The sequence below is a fragment of the Pongo abelii genome, chromosome 5 (assembly GCF_028885655.2).
Source record: "Pongo abelii isolate AG06213 chromosome 5, NHGRI_mPonAbe1-v2.0_pri, whole genome shotgun sequence".
NCBI lineage: Eukaryota > Metazoa > Chordata > Mammalia > Primates > Hominidae > Pongo > Pongo abelii.
The window spans coordinates 32,305,697-32,315,599 of record NC_071990.2 but is presented as its reverse complement, the minus strand read 5'-3'; the positions used below and the strand labels follow the sequence as shown (position 1 = coordinate 32,315,599).

General features: G+C 50.5%; 1 protein-coding gene across 1 annotated transcript in view; it reads left to right on the top strand.

The window, feature by feature from the left end:
• Window positions 1-1,004: 1,004 nt before the first annotated feature.
• LOC100443502 (tenascin-X) overlaps window positions 1,005-9,903 on the top strand; it is a 67,802-nt gene continuing 58,903 nt past the window's right edge. The window contains exon 1 of the mRNA XM_054558718.2: window positions 1,005-1,241. The gene's annotated coding sequence lies outside the window, so the exon portion shown is untranslated. The remainder of the gene's footprint in view (window positions 1,242-9,903) is intronic.

The window sequence follows — 9,903 nt, the reverse complement described above, 5'->3', positions numbered from 1 at the left end:
TGTGTCTGTCTCCCTGTCCCCCATGTCCTCTGGCTGTCAGTCTTCTGCCTGGGACCAGAGACAGAGTGCCCGTTTCCTCCAGCCCCTACCTCTCCCCACCTCTGTTCCTGCTCCGCTGCAGCACCCAGGCACCAGCCCCCCACCCTGCTTTCCACCACTTCACCCTCTATTCAGGTGACCCACCCTTATATTTGCCTCCTGCCTCTAGCCCTTTCTTCAACCCTAAACCTTCCTCCTAACCTTCAGGCTTTCCTTCCTTGTCCCCCCTCAACCCCAGCTTCCTCCCCAAGGCTCTATGTCCCAGTGTTCACCCAAGCCCTTGCCCTGCCAGTGCCCAGGCCTCACCTGCTCTTTCTCTAGGGACTTGCTGAGGTAGGAGAATGCAAAAGGGGCAGTGACAGGACAGGGACTGAACAGAACAGACAGCAGGAGTGGCTCGGGGACGGGATAAGCAGAGAAGATAGAAATGGTGGGACTGGAGCAGGGTGGGGACTTGAGGTCCCAGAGACGGTCCCAGTTGGAGAAAGAGGTTGCCTCTTGCCTCCTGCCCCCTGCCCCTGCTCCCTGCCCCGGACTGCCAGGGGAGAACTGGTGAGAGGATGAGGGAGCCAGCACTGGGTGATAGACATGGGGTGTGATCCAGAGATCCAAGCTAGAGCAGTGGCTGGGAAGAGATGGGAGGGGAGCATGGGGGAGGGAGGGGAAGGGGGCTGGCCACGAGGAAGGATATAGGCTGAGAGGAAACCACTGGGGTCAGAGAGGAGGGGCAGCAGGTGGAGAAATGGTGGGGAAAAAAGAAGTGGCAGGAAGGGTGGGGGATGTCAAGTTGGGCAAAAATTAGGGTGAGTTAAAAATGGCATAGGGAAAGGACATGGGAGGTAAGACCAGGGCTGGGGGTTGAGATGAGGGTATGGTGAGACACTGATGCTAGACAGGGAGTAGGGGCTGGGGTGGGGGCAGGAGAAGAGGAGGGGTGGCATGTGGGAGGGCCTGGGAGGGGTGGGAGGACCTGCCCTATCTCCGCTCCCCTCCCTGACCTCATCCTGGTCCTCCCCTTCTCCTCCCCTGCTCGCTGCAGACTCCCTCCTCACTGTTGCTGCCGAGATCCACAGTCGGTTGTGGCTCTGCCCCTGTTGCAGGGGACAAGTGAGGGAGACTTCCCTGTCCTGCCCTGAGACGCCGCCCTCCCGGGGTTGGGGACAGAGCAGGTGCAGAGGCACTGCAGCTGCCCGGTTGCCCAGGTAAGGAACAGAGTTCTGGGGAGACCCAGAAGGAGAGGCAAGGGATTTCTCGCCTATCCCCACACCCCAGGTGAAGGTGTGGCAGGTGAGCTCTCAGCAGTGCTTCCAGAGCAAGGACTTCTCTTCAGGACAGAGGACATAGGAGCATTCGCTGGGAACCAGGCTCTCTGTGAAGGAGTGTCTGGGAGGAGAGGGTGGTATGTGTGTGTTGGGGTGGGCGGTGTATGTCAGGGTTTGGATGGGATGCAGACAACTGAGAGGGGCTGGGAACAAACCAAGGGACTCCGGGAGTCAGACGGTGGAACCAGGGTAGAGGTGGTTATTGGTGAGGTGAGCCCCTGGTCCCTGGAGGTGCTGGGGCTAGCGGGAAGATACGACTAGGCTGAACTGGTGGCCAGCTGAACTTCGGAAGGAAAGTGCTTGCGGAATCCCAAGTGTCGGGCTGGAGCAGCTGAGCCCAGGCTCTGGGGGCTCCAGGCTCCAGGAGGTGCCAGAGGGTGCTTCTTTGGGCATCCAAATGGGGACTCCCTAGGTGGCAGCGTGAGAGTTGCAGGGAGGGAGGTCTGGGAGATCTCTTTAGGAAATACTGAAATGGGACAGTCAGGACTCTCAGGTCTGGGAAGTGCACAGAGCCTGCAGAGAGGATCCTAAAACTTGTTCTTGGCCAGAGCTCTGCACTCATGACTCACGGTTCAGCAGGGCTGGGATGGCTGAGAGATGCCTCTGGGAGCACAGGGGCTCCGTCTTCACTCTGTGCCCCTTCCAGGCTCCCTTTGCCTCTGTCCGTCTGAACCCGCGCTCTCCCTCACCCTGCCACCCCCGCCCCCCACCACTAGTACACGTGACACGCCCCGGGTGGGGCGGGCGGGCCCCTTATCTCGCCTGGAAAGAATTTAATGGCATAGAAACAACTGGAAGTGGAACTGAGAGGAACTACTGGGAAGCAACTCGGAAACACCACAGCTGCTGCCTGCCCCGCCCCTGCTTCCCGCATCTCCAGCCCCTCCTCTTTTCCCTGACCCTGCCTCCAAGTCCTTGGGGACCCAGCACCTCAATTCCTCAAACTTCCTTTGCTCACTCCAGACCTAGCCACTAGGTGCAGGACCAGAAACTGCCTTCTTGTCTCTCATTGCACCCCTAACCATTTTCAACTGGGGTCCGGAAATCCTTTCTCTTCATTTTTCCATTCCCAGGCCGATTAGCTCCCCAGAATAAGGGGCATCTGGATTCCCCAACCTACCCCTCCCTGACACCTCTTTCCCACCTGGTTCCAGCCCAATATCTGGGACCCCCACATTCCCTTTTTAGTCTCACTCCTAGAATCCTTCCACCTTCACCTCTCATTGCCAGATTCAACTGAGGGTGTAGCAGGAGGGTCAGAGGGAGGCATGGGGGCGGGACCAGAACCCCCATCTCTGGAACATCTCTTATGGAAGCCAGCCCCTCTCCCCACCCCTTGGGACCTATACAGTCCCTAATGAGCAAAGTGTCAAAGTTGGCTACAACACAAAATACCCAGGAAGCTGAGTCACAGTTTGGGAAGATGCCCCCATCCCTGCCAGCCCTCCAACTGTGGGGAGGGTGCCAAGAGGGTGAGGCCATATCTCTCTCCAGACACACACTGCAGAGAACCACCCCAGACATAGTGGCAGGGGGAATGGTGAAGGGGAGACACAAGAGACACCTAATTCTTTGCTTGCCCAGTACTGAGAGAAGAGCAGAATTATTCCAGGAGCTGGAATGGGGAGCTGGAGGGGTGGGTGGTGGCAACAGGGCAGGGAGGGAGATTGGGAAGGAGCCTCTGGGTGTGTGGTCAATGGAGGCTGCTCTGCTCTTCTAGACCAATCTCACCAGCTTTCCAGAAAAGCTGGTGAGCTCTCTTCACTCCTTCCTGGTGCAAAGACTCTCTCTGCTTTCCCCCACTGTGCAGGGAAAGATGAGGAATCCACTTACGTGGGGAGGGGCACTGGACAACTCACAGAGGCCTCCAGGGGTATGGGGAAGTATGGTGGAGGCCATGTGTCTGCTGCTCCCCACTGGGGAAGGGCCTCCTGCTTGGTTCCTCTCACACCATCCAGGTTCCTTCACTCACAGAGCTGCCCTCGGAGCCACCAAGCAATCAGCCTTCTTAGGTGTCACCCAATGACTAGGTGTGGAGGAAACCTGAAGGGGAGATTGGGTGTGTGTGCGTGTGTGCATGGGCACCCATATGTGTACCTGCAAGGATGCAGGTTTTGGGGGTGCATTTGTGTGTCTGTGCAGGTAAGTTTGTACTTGTGGATGAGCACACATTAATATATTTGTAAGTGTACATGTGTACACATATTTGTGCAAGCACTCCCAGGGTGTGGGAGTGATTTGCATGGCCTTAGACACAAAGTGACAGGATTTGAGGGTCGGTCAGAGCCCATCTCTTACCCAAGGCTACACTCCAGGCTGAGAGAAGGGCTGGGGAGACAGGAAAGGGCAGCTCTCTGTATGCCGGGCCTCTCGGCCTGGGCTTTCTTGGGTGGGGAGCCTCTTGGTGTGGAAACATTCTGTCCCTGTTCAGCTCCCTTTCCATCTCTTGCTGGCTGGTAGCAGAATGTGATGGCTGGTAGCCCTGAAAACTCCTTTTTCTCTGATCCAGGAGAAAAGTTTAAGAGTAGAAAGCCAGAAGATGTGTGTGTGTTGGGTAGATGTGTGTGTGTTGGGTAGAGGTGTGTGTGTGTCACAGTCACCTCCGCCTACCTGTGACACATCCCCCACTCCTCACCGGTCAGCATTTCCACACCCACCCTGCCCTCCTCCTTTCCCCAGCCTCTGGTCTGGAAGAGCTGGGCACCTTTCAACATCTCTCCTCAACTCTTCACCTTAGCTGAATCCTGACTGGCCCCCTCACACTCCTGTTCGCCATAGCCCTGTCTCCTGTCTCATCCTGGGACCCCCCACCACCTTTCCTCTCACCTCTTGTCTCTGTGTGCTCCCCAATCCCTGCCTCAGTAAGCTCCACAAACACATACAACTGGGTAACCGTCATCCAGATCAAGAAACAAGACACCTTTAGCACCCCAGAAGCCCCCCGCCATGCCCCTACTAGTCACTACCCCCTCAAGAGTATCACATTTCTGACTTGGAGCACTAGAGATTAATGTTGCCTCTCCTCAAACTTCTCATAAATAGAACTATCCAGCATGCTCTTTCCTGTGTCTGGCTTTTGTTCAACCTCATCTTAGTAAGACCCATCACACTACTGCATATAAGTATAGTTCATTCCTGGTTTATTTTATTCCATGGTGTGAATAAACCACAATTTATTTAATCTATTCTACTGATGTGAAATGTTTGAGTAGTTCCCAGTTTGGGGCTATTATGAGCTATGTTGGGTATATTCCTAGGAGTGGAATTGCAGGGTCATAGGGTTTGCATGTGTTCACCTTTAGTACATTTAGTAGATTCTGTCAAACAGTTTTCCAAAGCGCTTGTACCATCTGGTCCTGCCAGGATCTGCCCTGGCCTGGCCTTTGATTCTGCCTCTGCCCTGGTGGCTGTGTCTAACCAACTTCCAGTCCCAGACACTGTCCGTGGTCCTAGCCCTGACCTTGGTCCTGCCCTTGGTTCCAGCCTTAATGCTAGTCCTGCGTTTAAATTGAACTTTTCATTCATTCATATAGTCGGTAAATATTTATTGAGCATCAATTATGTGCCAGATGCAGGGATACAGCAGCCAAGAAAAAAAAAAAGGTGCCATGCCTGCCCTCGTGGACTTTATAGTCTAGTGGGCAAGAAAGTAATAAAATCATCTCACAGTATATTTATTATTACTTTGGACTTCAAAAAAAATTTATTTATATATGATTGCAAATTGTTATAAATGCTACACGTGAGAATGGCATGGTGCTGTGATCTCATATGATAGGAGGACCTGACCTGGTCAGGAAAACTTCCCTGTGAAAAAAATGGCGGGCTGAGACCTGAAGGATGAGAAGGCCAAGAGAGAAGGGAACAGTGTTCCACACGGAACAGCGTATACAAAGGTCTGGGGTTGGGGATGGGCACAGAGAGTGTGAGGGACTTGAAGGTCAGTGGGGCTGGAATGGAGGGAGGGAGGGAAATGTTATGGGTGGTGAAGTGGGGGCAGGGGACACATGATGGTAGGGCTGTTTGTCAGTGTTCTAAGAGAATTTGGAAGGGAGACACTGAAGCATTTTGAGGAGAGTGACATCCTGATTGCGTTTGTGAGACTGTAGAGGGCAAGAGTGGAAGCAGAGGGAAGAGTCAGGGCTGGACACAGTGGCTCATGCCTGTAATCCCAGCACATTGGGAGGCTGGGGTGGGAGGATTGCTTGAGCCCAAGAGTTCAAGGCCAGCCGGAGCAACACAGAAAGATCCTGTCTCTGCAAAAAAAATTAAAAATTAGCTGAGCATGATGGCACACACCTGTAGTCCCAACTACTCAGGAGGCTGAGGTGGGAGGATTGCTTGAGCAACAGGAGGTCAATGCTGCAGTGAGCTGTGATCGCACCACTGCACTCCAGCCTAGGTGACAGAGTGAGACCCTGTCTCAAAAAAAAAAAAAAAAAAAAAAAAAGCAGCCAGGAGGCAATTGCAGTTGTCAGGCAAGAGGCGGATGGAAGCTTGGATTAGAATGAAGGTAAGTGGGAGAGAAGGAAACGAATTAAAGAGATGCTTGTGAGAAAATACAGGTAGATACAAGGAAATATGGTAGCCTTGAATGGGCTATTAGGTTTCTGGCTTGTAAAGCTGGATGAATGGCGGGGCCCTGAGCTTCAATGGGGAATTCGGAGAGGGGATGGGATACAGGAAGGTGACCGTGAATTCAGGTTACAGGCATGGTGAATTTGAGGTGCCCAAGTGGAGATGCCAAGTAGGCAGGTGGATATATTGCCGTGGAGTGAGAGGAAGATGACTGGGGTGTTTTACAAATTGGTGTATAGTTTGGAAACTGAAGTCATGAGTCTGGATGAAGGTACCAGGTGGATGACTAGAGCAGTAGGTCTATTAATTTAGTAGAAATTTGTTGCACATTACAATCATCTGGGGAGCTTTTAAAAATACTGAATAAAATTCAGTTACTCGGTCATTCTAGTCACATCTCAAGTGTTGCAGAGCCTCAGGTCCCTCCTGGCTACCATATTGGTCAGCGTGGATACAGAATGTTTTAAAAGAGAAGGGCCAGGTGCAGTGGCTCACGCCTGTAACCCCAGCACTTTGGGAGGCCGAGGTGGGCAGATCACCTGAGGTCAGGAGTTCAAGACCAGCCTGGCCAAGATGGTGAAACCTCGTCTCTACTAAAAATAAAAAATTAGCTAGGCATGGTAGCAGGCGCCTGTAGTCCCAGCTACTCGGGAGGCTGAGGCAGGAGAATCACTTGAACCCGGGAGGCAGAGGTTGCACTGAGCCAAGATCGTGCCACTGCACTCCAGCCTGGGTGACAGAGTGAGACTCCAACTCAAAAAAAAAAAAAAAGGAAAAGAAGAAGATGCGGTGAACTGTGTCCAGTGATTTTGAGAGAAGTCAAAGGTCAAGCAAGATGAAGACAAATGTCCCTTAGATTTTGTGGCACCGAAGTCATTGGGAAGCCCTAGAGGGAGCTGTTTGGTAGGTTGGAGGGAGTAGAGTGGATTGAGGCACGCATGGGCTATAAGGAAATGTAAACATCAAATACAAATAAATCTTGACAGCTGTGGCCATGAAGTAGAGGAGAGAAATATGTGGTGGCTGGAGGGGGTGTGAGATTGGGGAAAGGTTTTTTAAGGTTTAATTTTTTTTTTTTTTTTAAGACAGAGTCTCGCTCTGTTGCCCAGGCTGGAGTGCAGTGGCACAATCTCAGCTCACTGCAACCTTTGCCTCCCAGGTTCAAGCGTTTCTTCTGCCTCAGCCTCCCAAGTAACTGGGATTACAGGCACCTGCCACCATGCCCAGCTAATTTTTTTTTTTTTTTTTTTTTGTATTTTTAGTAGAGACGGGGTTTCACCATGATCGCCAGGCTGGTTTTGAACTGCTGACCTCAAATGATCCGCCCACCTTGGCCTCCCAAAGTACTGAGATTACAGGCATGAGCCACCACACCCAGCCATGGTTCAATTTTTATACAGCAAAATGCAAAAGTCTTAAGTGTGCAGCTCAATGACTTTTTGAATATGTATATATCTGTGTAACCACCCAGATTAAGATACAAAATATTTCCAGAAATATGACTCCTTCCGGTCAATAATCCCTACAAGTAATCCAATCCTGTCTTCTAAAAGCAAAGATTAATTCTGCCTGTTCTTGTTTGTTTGTTTGTTTGTTTGTTTTTTGAGATAGAGTCTTGATCTGTTGCCAGGCTGGAGTGCAGTGACATGATCTTGGTTCACTGCAACCTCTGCCTCCGGGATTCAAGCAATTCTTTTGCCTTAGCCTCCCAAGTAGCTGGGACTACAGGTGTGTGCCACCATGCCCAGCTAATTTTTGTATTTTTAGTAGAGACAGGGTTTCACCACGTTGGCCAGGATGGTCTCCATCTCTTGACCTTGTGATCTGCCCGCCTCGGCTTCCCAAAGTGCCGGGATTACAGGCATGAGCCACTGCACCCAGCCTCTGCCTGTTTTTGAACCTCATATAAACGGCATTATTAAGAGTGTTTTCTTTTTTCTTTTCTTTCTTTTTTTTTTTTTTTTTTTGGTAGCTCAGGAAGGGTATATAAGAGCATAAGAGTGTTCTCTTTCTGTGTGTGGTATTTTTTGCTCAGCACTATGTGTGTGAAATTCACCCATGTTGCATATAGCAATAGGGTATTTTTTATTGCTGTATAGTGTTCCGTTGTGTGACTGGCACAATTTATTTATCCACTTTATGAATGGACACTTGAGTTGCTTTCAGTTTTAGCTAATATAGGAATAAATCTCATGAACATTATGGTCTACGTCTTTTGGAAGAACTATGCAGTCATTCCCACTGGATATTTAGTTATAGATATCTGGGTTATAGACTATATGTTTTAGCAGATACTACCAAACAACTTTCCAGTGTTTGCATTAATCTATGCTCCCACTTGCAACAGATGACAATTCCAGTTGCTTCACATTCTTGCCAATATCAAGCAATGACAGCCTGTTTGAAGAGGGACAAGCATTCTGGAGGATATTTAGTGGCATCTCATTGTGGTTTTAACGTACATTTACCCGATAGCTAGTGATTTTGTACATCTTTAAAATGCTTCTTGGAGCTGGGTGCAGTGGCTCACACCTGTAAGCCCAGCTACTATGGAGGGTGAGGCAGGAGGATTGCTTGAGGTCAGGAGTTCAAGGCCAGCCTGGGCAACACAGCAAGATCCCATCTCTACAAAAAATTTAAAAATTAGCCAGGCATGGTGATGCCCATCTGTAGTTCCAGCTACTCTGGAGGCTGAGGCAGGAGGATCACTTGAGCCCAGGAGTTTGAGGCTGCAGTGAGCTGTGATTGTGCCACTGTGCTCCAGCCTGGGTGACAGAGGTAGAGTTTATCTTAAAATAAAATGAAATAGGGTGGGTGTGGTGGCCCACGCCTGTAATCCTCATAACTTTGGGAGGCCAAGGCAGGCGGATCACTTGAGGTCAGGAGTTTGAGACCAGTCTGGCCAACTTGGTGAAACCCTGTCTCTACTAAAAAAAAAAAAAAAAAAAAAAAAAAAAATGCTGGGCGAGGTGGCTCATGCCTGTAATCCCAGCACTGTGGGAGGCCGAGGCGGGTGGATCATGAGGTCAGAAGATCGAGACCATCCTGGCTAACACGGTGAAACCTCATCTCTACTAAAAATACAAAAAAATGAGCCAAGCGTGGTGGCGGGCTCCTGTAGTCCCAGCTGCTCAGGAGGCTGAGGCAGGAGAATGGCATGAACCTGGTAGGCAGAGCTTGCAATGAGCCGAGACGCACCACTGCACTCCAGCCTGGGCGAAAGAGCAAGATTCCATCTCTACAAAAAAATGAGCTGGGCATGGTGGCGCATGCCTGTATCCTAGCTACTCCAGAGGCTGAGGTAGGAGAATCACTTGAGCCCAGGTAAAATAAATAAAATGTTTACTGGCCCTTTGGCTATATTCTTTTCTGGAGTACCTGTTTGTCTTTTTCCAATTTAAAAAACTGGGTTTCCTGATTTTGGCTTGTTTTGTTTTGCAGAGTTTTTTTTTTTTTTTTTTTTTTTTTGAGATGGAGTTTCGCTTTTCCTCTCAGGCTGGAGTGAAGTGGCATGATCTCAGCTCATTGCAACCTCCGCCTCCGGTTTCAAGCGATTCTCCTCCTCAGCCTCCTGAGTAGCTGGGACTACAGGTGCCCGCTACCACGCCCAGCTAATTTTTGTATTTTTAGTAGAGACGGGGTTTCACCATGTTGGCCAGGCTGGTCTCGAACTCTTGACCTCGTGATCCGCCTGCTTCAGCCTCCCAAAGTGCTGGGATTTCAGGCGTGAACCACCACACCCAGCTGCCTTCTTATTCTCTTAATGATGTAATTTGATGACCTGAAATTTTGTTTTGTTTTTTTCTTTTTCTTTCTTTTGAAACAGAGTGCCAGCTCTGTTGCCAAGGCTGGAGTGCAGTGGCATGATCACAGCTCACCACAGCCTCGACCTCCCAGATTCAAGTAATCCTCCCACCTCAGCCCCTGAGTAGCTGGGACTACAGGTGTACCACCACACCCAGCA